Genomic DNA, 12,665 nt, shown 5'->3' on the forward strand with positions numbered 1-12,665 from the left:
AATTGATTGATTACTCGGCCCGTTTTCTTTAAAAATGCGATGGAATATGCGGGATATTTATGCAATTTTATGCGATGAAATTGCAGGAATTTGCAAAAATTGAGAGAAGTAGCAAAAATTGCGGTTTGATGAAAAAGATTTCTCTTTTTCAGTGATTCCCCCAACATCCTGTTCTCACTAGGCTAATGTAAGAGTCATTTCTTATTACTTCCTTTGATAAGCAAGCATACTACATCATAGAAAGTGCTGGGAATATTTAATTTCTCATCTTGTTTTATTTCAGACTATAACGAGTGTAAATAAGGTGTGGCCCCTTTAAGAGCTGCACGCTCCCTGTTGAACTCTCTGCAGTGTTATATGTGCGCCTCGAACACCCCATGTGTGCGGGTAATTTCTGTTTGATGCTACTTCTTTTATCTTATGTTGTTTATTAAGTAACGATGTGACGGTAGAACATGTGACAGACAGTTATACAAGTTCGATTTGTGAGATGTCGATCGCCTCCGTGAGTCTGTCCGTCGTCGCTTAAATGCGTCACTTCATAACGTTCCCATGGAAACAGGGGGAAATGGCTGCTCTTGTGTGAAGCAAACGGAACATTTTTTAACTTTCTGCTAAAATACATGTGACTTTTTTGCAACGAAAATGCGAGGATTATGAAATTATGCAAACCCCGCATATTTTGCAAGGAAATCGGCAATTTATGCGGTGAAAGTGCGGCGTATTTGAAAAAATGCGGCCCCCGCATAAATATGCGGACTTTGGCTGATTTTGCATTGAATTCAGCGATCGCATAATCGCGTTTTTCTGGAGGGACTGAAATAACTATGGTTCCTCATAGTTTTATTGTTTTATTTCTAATCAGTTATGTACATTAGGGTAATATGTGTAATATTAATTTCATGTGTGTTACCATGATGGTGCTTAATATTTGTGTGAATGACATTGTGCAGCTTCTGTAAATCAGTATTGCTTTATACAAGTATTCACTTGTGATAAGCTGTGATTGCTCATGTAATGATTGTTGGTTGTCAGTGTGCAATGTTCTAAAACAGATATCAATACATCAATAAGTTGGTAAATCCACATTTTATCAGAAAATAAAATGCAGTTTATTACTGTACAGTTTAAGTTAAGTCTGTAAAACCATTAACGTTCTTACCGTATTTTTAACGGTAAAGTTCTGGCAACCACAGCTGCCGTTTTTTTACCGTAAAATTTACGGTTTATTTTTTACAGTGTAGTGGCAATACTCCAGGGTTTGCTGGGCTACTGTAAGTTTCATCAGCACAATGGGTGTGTGAAATAAAGCACACACAATGAGTGGTCAGTGATGATGAGCCAGTGTCCAATTAATCTGACGTTAGTGTGAACTCGCATCAGTGGGTCTCTGAGCAAAAGAACGTTAGCATCTTGTTAGAGCTTGTCGGGAAATATGCAAACTTGTCATGAAGATAATTACCACCTCCAGCACCCATCTGCTGGCCGTTGACCAAATTGACTTGATTTTCATGGTTAATGTTGCCATAGAAGTGCTGACGTGCTGCAGGGGAGTTTCTGCCGTGGCTTTTCTCTTCAATTCAAGTTTGCGATTTCGGTTCTGATTCCACTCTAATTAAATAAGACTCTCCATTACCAGGAAAATGCAAGGTCATCCAAACCTCCCAAATGCTTGACATCATTTCAGTGGCATTTAACACAGTCTCATCCCAAGAAGTCATATACACTCTCAGAAAAAAAGGTACAAAAGCTGTCACTGGGGCTGTACCTTTTCAAAAGGTACACTTTTGTACCCAAAGGCTGCATATTGGTACCTTAGTGGTACATATTACCACCTAAATGTATATATTAGCACCTAAAATAGACATACTACCACCTAAAAAGGACATATTAGCTCATGAAATTGACATATTAGCACCTAAAATGTACATATTAGCAACTAAAATGTACATATTAAGACCTAAAATGTACATATTAGTACCTAAAATGTACATATTACCACCTAAAATGGACATATTAGCTCATGGAATTGACATATCCTGAAATGGACATATTAGCACCTAAAATGTACATATTAGCATCCAAAATGTACATATTAACACCTAAAATGTACTTATTAGCTCATGAAATGGACAAAAGTTTACCTTTTGAAAAGGTACAGCCCCAGTGACAACTTTTGTACCTTTTTTTCTGAGAGTGTAACTGACGTCTTGGGACGTCTTTTGACCATACGTCAACATCCGCCTTTTTTAGGGTACCCTTAAACGTCGGTTACATGACGATCCCGGGCCGTCATACAACTGACGCTTTACCTTTAACGTCGGTTAGGTGACGGGGTAGGTTTAGGTCTGGGGTAGGGTTAGGATCCGATGTTTAAGGGTACCCTAAAAAGGCGGTTGTTGACGTAGGGTCAAAAGACGTCAGTTATATGACGTCTTGTGGCATTATAACATGAATACTGGCAGGCTGGGGAAGGATTTACCAACTTTAACTAAGTAAACAATTTCTCTTTCAGGTCACCATGGTGAATAAAGCACAAAAGCGGCTGGATCTCTCCATATGTCTCCGTCCCTCCTGCTGACTTCCCTCAGGGAAACTTCTAATTGCTTCTCTGATGACCTCCACAGAGACACTTTTAATAATCACGCATAAATAGGCCTACACAGTATATGTGAAGCTTTTATAATATGTACTCGAAAAATATTTATGTATCAGGCCCGTAGTTTATATTAATTGCTACACCGACAAAGTTCAAATGTATTTCATTCATGAATAATTCATAAAATGAGCTACTTGCAATTATGAGCTTTCAAGAAAAGAAAAAAAAAAAACTGTAGCATTGTTTATATTTCCGGGGACTTTGTTTTGCTTACTTTGCCATGATGCAGTTTGTGTAAGGAATCGTTTTCGCTGTCTGCTCCAAGGTGGCTCAGGTCATGTGATTGGTTCATGACGCAAATATGGCAGCATCCAGGTTGTTCTAGTGAAAGAAAACCCCATTCGTATATTACTGTGAACCCCAGTGCGGTACTTCATCGAGATATGCTGAGGTTATCTTTCATTCTTTCTTCTGGTGATTCAAGCTCAGCAAATAGTGAAGATCCACAGGGATCTCTTAATTCACACAAAACACTCAGGTGTGTAATATACTTTTCCTGATTTTTTTTCTTTCTGACTGCAGGGGAACTAAATGACTTAAAACTATGGCAAGCCGTTTAAGCTTTTATTCATTTCCAACTATGAATTCTTGACATCAACAATTCAATTCTTGATATCACCAATTACATTTTTTATATCAACAATTTAATTCTTGATATATAAAAATGGAATTGTTGATATCAACAATTTAATTGCTGATTGTATTTCACTAGTGAAATTTCACCATAGGCTGCCATTCAAAAAAAAAAAAAATGTTGATATCAAGAATTGATTTTTTACTAGTAGAAATATCATATTTGATATCAATAATTACATTGGTACTAGTAAAAATGTGAATTCCTGATATCAATAATTAAATTGTCACTAGTTGAAATTCTTGATATCCACAATTCAGTTTGTACTAGTAAAATTATTATTTTTGATTGTTTTTACTAGTAACAATCACATTCATGATATCAGAAATTAACATTGTCACTAGTAAAAAATAAATTATTGATATCAAAAATGAAAACACAACTAACAATTCAATTGTGGATATCAAGAATAGACATTTCAACAAGTAAGAATTGAATTCTTGATATCAAAAACAAAGGTTTTTACTAGTAATAATTATACTTCTGATATGTGAAATTGGAATTTGAACTAGTAAGAAATCAATTCTTGATATCAACGATTGGTTTTGAATAGCATATGCTGACATTTCACAAGTGAAAATACATTTGTTGATATCAAGAATTCAATTTTTTGATATCAAAAAATTGAATTGTTGATAGCAAGAATTGAATTGTTGATATCAAGAATTCATATCCTGGAAATGAATAAAAGTTAATACGGCTTGCCATATTAAAACTGCCTTCTCGGTTGGAACAACACGCCCTTATCAAGATCTAATGTTTGAAATTGTCAACCGAAATATCAATCCTCATCAGAGATATAAATAAGCATAATAATACGATGTGGACACAGTTTATGGTTTATTATTGCTAACTGCATTATTTGATATGTCATTTAATAATTATAGGTTTGCATATAATCAGTGTTCAGTGCGTTTCTATTACATTTCTGCATTTATTTTTCTGCAAGTGAGCTGAGTAAACATCTTTTGCATAAATCATTTAGTCTGGTCTATAAGCAGCAGAAAATATGTATTATGAGTAAAATATACGGTACACAACTGCATTATGTGTGACGTTGGTTGCAGCAGAGATGAAAAATGATCTCGGTGCAACAGTCTTTATTTAGAAATAAATTCAAATCTTCAAAAAATCAGGAGCAAGAACAAGATCAGGAACAGAACCACTAACTAAATACGACGTAGAACTTACAGTGAACTGAAAGAATTAATGTTAAAGCTTGAATGTCAATGTCAAATGTCAAATATGTGACAAAATAGATTTAAAATAGAACGGTTTGAGGGGAGTGGTTAAGCGTTTCCTAACCCAAGCCGTCAAACCGTCATCAGAAAAAGACACCATTCCAGACCGGATGTAACTTTTCAGATTTTGATTAAAGATTACCATGGTAAATTTTTTTTTTATTTACTTGCACGGATTAATTGTTCACCACAAGACTATATGCGCTAGCAAAGTAAACAGGTTCAATTTTGATTTCACAGGGACTTTAAAAGGTACATATTAGTACCTAAATAGTACATTTTAGAACTTTTTAAAGGGTATCATGCAGCTTTTATAGCATTTTTGTCTGAGAGTGTAGTATTTTATATATAAAAAATGACTGAACGAATTTTATACAAAGTACTCTTTTACTACAGATGATTTACTATATTGTCAAATTGATCTCATCCGTTGGCATTAGAATTACAATCATTATTTCTAAACGTGTTCCCTTTTAGGGCTGGGTATCGATTCACATTTCAATTTCGATTCGATTTCGATTCGCAAGCTCTCAGTTCGATTCGATTTCGATTCTCGATTCTCGATTCGATTTTCGATTCTCGATTCCTGATTTGATTCTCGATTCAACTATAATGAAGATGTAATAAAAATCCTATATTTATAATTTATAAAAAAGAACAGTGGACATAAGTTTACTAGTGGTTAATTAATACAATAAAATTAAGAGCCATAAACCTATATATAAAAGGTACACTAAATACAAAGACTAGACAGGATTTTGATGCAATATGCAAAAAAAGAGTCGCACAGTCGCACAGAACAGTCACACAGCTTGATCAAATAACACAGTCTCATCCCAAAAAGTCATATAACTGACGTCTTGGGGCGTATTTTGACCATACGTCAATATCCGCCTTTTTAGGGCCCCCTTAAACGTCGGTAGATGGCGATCCCGGGCCGTCATACAACTGACGCTTTACCTTTAACGTCAGTTAGGTGACGGGTTAGGTTTAGGTATGGGGTAGAGTTAGGATCCCATAACCTCATCTACCGACGTTTAAGGGGGCCCTAAAAAGGCGAATATTGACGTATGGTCAAAAGACGTCCCAAAACGTCAGTTATATGACGTCTTGGGATGAGACCGGGTTGGATCAAACAGTATCATGTTATTTTATGTTTAAGATAACTAAATATATAAATATTTAGACATTTTTTACATTGATCTTACCTAAATGTTAATGTATTTTTTTTTTTTTGTTAAGAGTTTATGTATGGATGCTTGATTTCAATCTTTGAATTAAATTGAAAAAAGTAGCACAAATAAATACAATAGAATAAAGACAAAAATTAAGAGACATTTTGGGGTAGTTTTTTTGGGTATGTCAGAAATACTACAGAAACTGAATAAAGTAATCCAATGTAAAATAACACTGGATAGTCTTTTTAGTCCAGACTGAATTAAATACAAAGGCTATTAATTCTGATTGCTTACAATTAATACTAAATTCTGTTGTTATGACAACAGAATTAATGACTGACACAAATGGCTGCGTTCACTTTAAGAACTAGTGTGCGAATCCATTACTGTTTCATTAACTTTCTGTCACACGCGTTTAATGCTAATTTAAGACATTACCGACTGTCTTTACGAGGTTACTCACCAAGACCAGAGTTTTGACATAATGTTGCGTGTTTTAACTGTTAAAGTGATATAATCCAGGGATAAAACTTTTGTTTCTGGCGAGCTGTTTGTGAGGCAGATTTAGGCTGTAACGTTACTGTACACGCAGTGAAAGAAATCTCTGAGAGTGCGCGAGCACGGGATGGTTTAACATTGCTTGAGCAAATAAATGATAAATGTTAGTTACGATCATAGGTCACGATGCAATGCTGGCCCGATTGTGCAAGTGAATATTCCGTCGTGTCCCGACTCCTAAACGCGTGTGTGTATCGACAGCTGCAGCGCTTGGCGCTTGCCTAGTGCAGAGAGACGAGAAGATGCAGCACTGCGTCCACGAGCCCTTTATATGGAAAAAAATCGATTCGTGGCCGTTGAGAATCGATTTTGAATCGACCACATTTTAAAAAACGATTAATCGAAAAATCGATTTTTTTGCCCAGCCCTATTCCCTTTAGAAGTATAAAAAAAGAATAATTAATAAAATTACAGCTAGACTTTCAGCAATGCACTGTAGAAGTGACAAAGTGGGAATGAGGGATCCCTTTTAATATTCTCATATTCAAATGTGTCTTCTGAAAAAGGGTTTGATTTCTCTAATTAGCACTTTGTGGCTGTGTTTTCTGGTGTTATGTCTTCTGTCTACCGCCGTCTCTTTACTTGCAAGCTAGATTTCCATTGAATATAAAAGGCTGTTTTTTTTTTCCTCTTTCCACTCTTCTGTTGCTATTATTTTTAATGACAGAGGCACCATTTCATCTCAGGGCTTTGTTGACAGGCCGTCACGTGGCTTTCTAGCCAAGCAGCCTTTAATAGATGCTTCTCCTTGCAAACGCCATAAACTCTTCACTGAACACAATTAGATCGGTGCTGTATATCAACCCTCAGGAGCTGGATCAATAAAGATGGCGTGAACGTATAGCGGTGCATGAGGCGGTATGCCAGGGGCTTTATTATGTGATTCATTTAGCTATTAATGAGCCGTTTTAGTCTCTGACAGGTTTCAGATGATTGAGGAGAGGTTTTATCTATCTGAGTGGTTCGGAGGATGTTTTTTTTGTTGGTCCACCGTAGGCCGCGAAGAGAGCGCAAATAGATCATGTGATGCCAAGATAGGCTGTCATTAGAGGAGTGGTAATGCCATAATGATTCAGGATCAAACATTACAAATGTTACACCTGTTAAACTCTAATATGTGTAAAATGTCATTTTTTTTCTGTTAAAATACTTCGTGGCAAAGCAACTTATGAGTCTGGAGCTGCTGGAATGTGACATCATGATGCTGATTGGCTGGAATTGCTACAAATTTAAGTCCACTAGAGTCTGTAAAATTTATTACAATATGTGAATTACATATTTTACCTATGGTATTGAGAGAATTATACAGCTGCGTTTAAATGGCTGTCAAAGGAGAAAGATGTTTTTTGGAGATGGTGCGATTCCAGCATCTACCAGTATAGGGATTAAACGGGCAATGCTATAACAAGCCAAATTGAGACTCATTCGGGGCAAGGCTTACTGCTGAGAGATTAGAAATATTGATGAATCCTTTTTGAAAACAGTTCTATATATAGTATGTCCTTTAGTTTAAGACATGATAAATGCATTAAGCATTCAAGCGTACACAATACATTTCTCAAGGTTAGCATTAATTATGAAAAGATAATTTATTCTCAAACCTCTGGGTCTTGTTGTTTTAATCTCATAACGATATATATCTCGTTATATATATAAATAAAACACACTTACCTCATGCTGGAGAAGTTCTTGAATTTCAATCAACATGAACTTGATATTGATTTTGTTTACATGAACAGCAGTATATGTTATCCTAAAAAAAAAAAAAAGTAATTTATGTGCGTAATCTTTCATCAAAATTGATTAATTTTTTGACCTATCACCTAAAAAAAATTATGGTTAAAAGTTAAATGTATAAAATATCATCTATATGGTGCCAACTATACATAGGTTTTTTTTTTTTGTACATTTTTTAAAAATAAATTAATACTTTTACTTTTGTAAACTCTTATTTTGTAAATGCTGTTCCTTTGAACTTTCTGTTTATCAAAGGATCCTAAAAAATTATCAGTTTAACAAATTAAAGGCACACCATGCAGGAATTCCATTTTTGTCAAACAGCGACCTCTTGAGTCTCTGTGGAGTACTTGTATTTGACGTTCCAATGGTGGTAACGCATCATTGCGCGACAAAGATGTACCGGGAGAAGCGCGGTCATTAGGCGGCTGATCGTCACTTACAAAAGGCAAATATTCCCCTTCAGAGTCAGAATCGGCGAATAACATTTGCAGCGCATCCTCACGGTACAAGTTTGTATTAGCTATATGACGATTTTCTCTCACAAATCTCACACTGCTTCCGCATCAATAACACGATCGTTCTCTTGCTCTGCTGTTTCCTCCAACACTTTGAACGTCATTTTGATCTTGAATCGAAGTATTACATGTCTGCCATCTAGTGGTAGGGAATACAAATTAGATATTACACCATATTAGGATCTACAGCCTGTTTTATTAAGTATGACGTCTTGTCATCATATCATATCATCATATTAGAATGAATTCTGAAGGATCATGTGACAATGAAGGTGATGCTGAAAATTCAGCTTTGCATCACAAGAATAAATTACATTTTAAAATAAATAAAAAAAACAGTATTTAGTGTATTTTTAATTAAATAAATGTAGGCTTGGCGATCATTAAATCTTACCAACACCAAATGAACAGTAGTGTGTATATCTCATTATTTTTAAGCACACTATTTTGTTCATTTTGGACTGATGAACTCCTCTGCTTTGAGATTTTGTTGAGTTTATTTGAATATAATTCAGTAAACTGCTCTTCTTGTCAGTCCAACTCATGATTTGAACAAGAGCCAGCTAGCTCTTAAATTCTAATTGTTTCCCACTTCTGCTGCAAATGTTGTTTCATGTTGACTTCAACAAGAACCAATTATAATGCGATTCCCTAACGAGTAAGCGTTAACATCCAACTGGCAACAGATGGAATCGACACACACCTGTTGAAAATGAATGAAAAAGTTCATTGTATCAGAAAAGAAAAATGGAAGGGCCTGAATCTGTTTAATTGATTGTCTACTGGCATTCCTTCTGTTTCTTCAGGAATAATTGCTGCAAATGGCAGGATGAAATTGCAGCAGACAGATATTTTATGTCAGAGCATTTACGGGCTGCCATTCGAAGAAGGAGAACGGCCTGACGAGATGACGTTATTACATATTACCAGCTAAATTTGGTTAAGAGGTGATGGAGACGGAGAGAGAGAGCTCTTCTTTTGTCTAAATTTCCTTCTCATATTCACTTGAAACAAAATCAATATTGTATAATATTTTCAGAATCTCATCTGTTTAGGCACTATACACATACACGTTTTATATCTAAGTTTAAACCACATTTTAAGCACATTTAAAAAGGGGAAATTCACTAAAAAGCACAACTTTTGTGCATGAATTATGATTTTTTTTTTTCCTGTGTTTTTATTGCTCTTAGGGCATGAAAAACTAAATTTGAACATGGTTTTGTACACATTTTTCTTTAGGTTGTCCACTTGAGTGGACAGTATTTGGTTTTAAATGAAGAGATTTTGATACAGCAATAAATACGCAATACAGTATGTATTTAACCAACTAATGAATAAAATATCAAATCATATAAGTATATACAAAAAATATATATTGTTTGATCAAAACAAAAATGCATGCACAGATGAATATGATTTAGAATTTCCTCCCAATCTAAAATCAATACTTGAAAATGCTTTTAAAAAACCCACAATGATCTGAATCCTTAGATGTTATTTGATGTTACAACAAGGAATGAATGGATCTGGAGCAACTTGGTATTTCTGACTGGCTGTCGGCCATCTTAGATTTGAGGGGAAAAAATCCAAATACAACGGCTTGCCACTTGGTGGAAGTGTACAAGATGATGCACTGTGCAGCTGTGCCATAAAAACCCATGCAATAGCAAGAAAATGGCTTTTCTCTGGCAATTTAGTGTAACTAGGAACTAAATGCGCTGGAATTGAGGGTATGCGAGTGACGTCACCGTCGGCCGGAGTGCCTCGGTTACTCACAGTGAGTGGCAAATAGACTGAGCGGCTGTATTTGTTTTTAGCGTGAATGCCGTGTAAAACAAACACAACACATATAAAGTGGGAAAGAGCTTTGCGATTGACTATACAACTAGATTTGATAAAAAAAAATGGAGGTATATTTTTACAGACTGATATAGAAAGAGGAGCAAATGGATCTCTGCAATTCACAGAAATAACTGCACAGCAAATTTCAGGAGTTGAAAAATCATGAGTTAGGCAAAAAAGTGTGAAAGAGTTAATTTTTTGGAGTTATTTTTTTTTAACTCTGACTACGGTTTGTGTTATTGGATACTCCCCGGCTGTGTTGTATTTTGGAGTTCATTCATTGGTGTTCAGGAGCGTGTTTTAACACTACACCTGGAGTTATTTTTGAGAAGTGCGCCACGACACGACCCTGCCGCTGCACAAAGGAATAATGGACTTACGCTTCGTCGTGAGGTAGGTAAAAGTGTAACTTATATAAAACTATTTAAAAAATATATTTTCTGACAAACACGTTTGGTCATCGCGTAGCTGTTACGTTACAGGCTAGTTTGTTTACTAATTAACGTCAACGACCATGACAAACTTGCTGTTGAACGCATGTTTAAATTACTTGTTTCAAAATGGCTATTTGCGTGGGTTTTTTGTCGATGGAAACGAGTTAACATTAGCTAACCGTCTTTCCATTCACCGTGTTTCTGAAAATGAGTGTTTTGCTGTGAAATTGATGCATCAATGCATTACAGGCAATTGAATTGTAACAGCTATGTAACGTTAGGCTATATTAGTGGTGACCCACGATGTGCGTGATTTTCAGCTTATATATTTTTGCATTCTCAATGAATGGTGCTAGATTATATTATGCCTCATGCTGTTGTTTTTGTGATCTTCAGACGACTGTCCTGCAGCAAGCGGTTGAAGGTTACTCCTCCTCAAGTCTGAACCAAATGGATTTGCTCAAATAAAGGCAGTAAATCAAGAGTATGGTGTCCAGTGTAGTAATTTCCACACAAAACATTATATTGTGTTAAATAAATGTTAACTCTAAGAAGTGTTAAACTAAACTGGTAACACTGGTAATGAGTTCATATAATTAATTTTAGAGTTACATTTACTCTCTGTAGGATTAGTATTTTAACTCCATTTTAACTCTGAAAAAAAGTGTTAAAAATTAATTAAAAATTTAAAAAAAAAAAGTTATTTTAACTCTGCGCTGGAGTCTAATTGATGGTCTCACATGTACACTCAGATTGAGTTGATTTTAACTAACAGGGAGTTTATTCCAAAAACCAGAATTTGTTGTGTGGACTCCAGTCAGAGAAAGGTGGATTTGCAGTTATCATTTTGTGTCAATATGCTGAATTTAGGTGTAAAACCATACCCATATATTTTGTATTGTTATATATATACTGTATATTAACAACTCATCAATTAAATACACTGTAAAAAATAACCGTGATTTTAACGGTAAAATACTGTAAAAATGCTACAGTGCAAAACTGTTAATTGGTAAAGTTTCTGTACTATATACGGTAAATAACTGTGATATAATTTTACAGTAAAATACTGTTGAATTTACAGTTTTTAAAAGTGGAAAAGAACAAATCATTGTATAATTTACAGTGAAAAACCGTAAATTGACATTCCCAAAATTCCCTGTGTGACACTTCACATTTTATGTATTTTTGTTGAAATAACTATGGTTCCTCATAGTTTTGTTTTTTTTCTAATTAGTTATGTACATTAGGGTTATATGTTACATTTAATGTTGTTAAATTAATGTTTATTGCATTTTTTTTAATTTTATGTGTGTTACCATGATGGTGCTTAATATTTGTGTGAATGACATTGTGCAGCTTCTTTAAATAAGTATTGCTTTATACAAGTATTCACTTGTGATGAGCTGTGATTGCTCATGTAACTCTCATCACTGCTGTGATGAGTGTTGGTTGTCAGTGTATTACAATGGTCTAAAACAGATATCAATACAGCAATAAGTTGGTAAATCCACATTTTATCAGAAAAGAAATGATGGTTTATTACTGTAAATTTTAAGTTAAGTCTGTAAAACCATTAACGTTCCTACCGTATTTTTTACCGTATTTATTTATTAGTTACCGTATTTATAGAACTTTACCGTTAAAAATACGGTAGGAACGTTAATGGTAACGGTAAAGTTCTGGCAACCACAGCTGCCGGTTTTTTACCGTAAAATTTACGGTTTATTTTTTACAGTGTATTTATCATTGCATACTCTGCATTATTGGATGTTTTTTAATAAACACTGACCAAAAAAAAACTATAAAGTTTTAGGGCTGGACGGTATGATGATATATAGGCTATATATAACACTGATAT

General features: G+C 34.8%; 1 long non-coding RNA gene across 1 annotated transcript in view; it reads right to left on the reverse strand.

The window, feature by feature from the left end:
• LOC120469480 (uncharacterized) overlaps positions 1-12,665 on the reverse strand; it is a 93,901-nt gene that overhangs the window by 67,558 nt on the left and 13,678 nt on the right. The window contains exon 5 of the long non-coding RNA XR_016168391.1: positions 7,942-8,023. This is a non-coding gene — a long non-coding RNA (uncharacterized LOC120469480). The remainder of the gene's footprint in view (positions 1-7,941; positions 8,024-12,665) is intronic.

Source organism: Pimephales promelas, chromosome 4 (genome assembly GCF_988280905.1).
Source record: "Pimephales promelas chromosome 4, fPimPro1.hap1.1, whole genome shotgun sequence".
NCBI classification, from domain to species: Eukaryota; Metazoa; Chordata; class Actinopteri; order Cypriniformes; family Leuciscidae; genus Pimephales; species Pimephales promelas.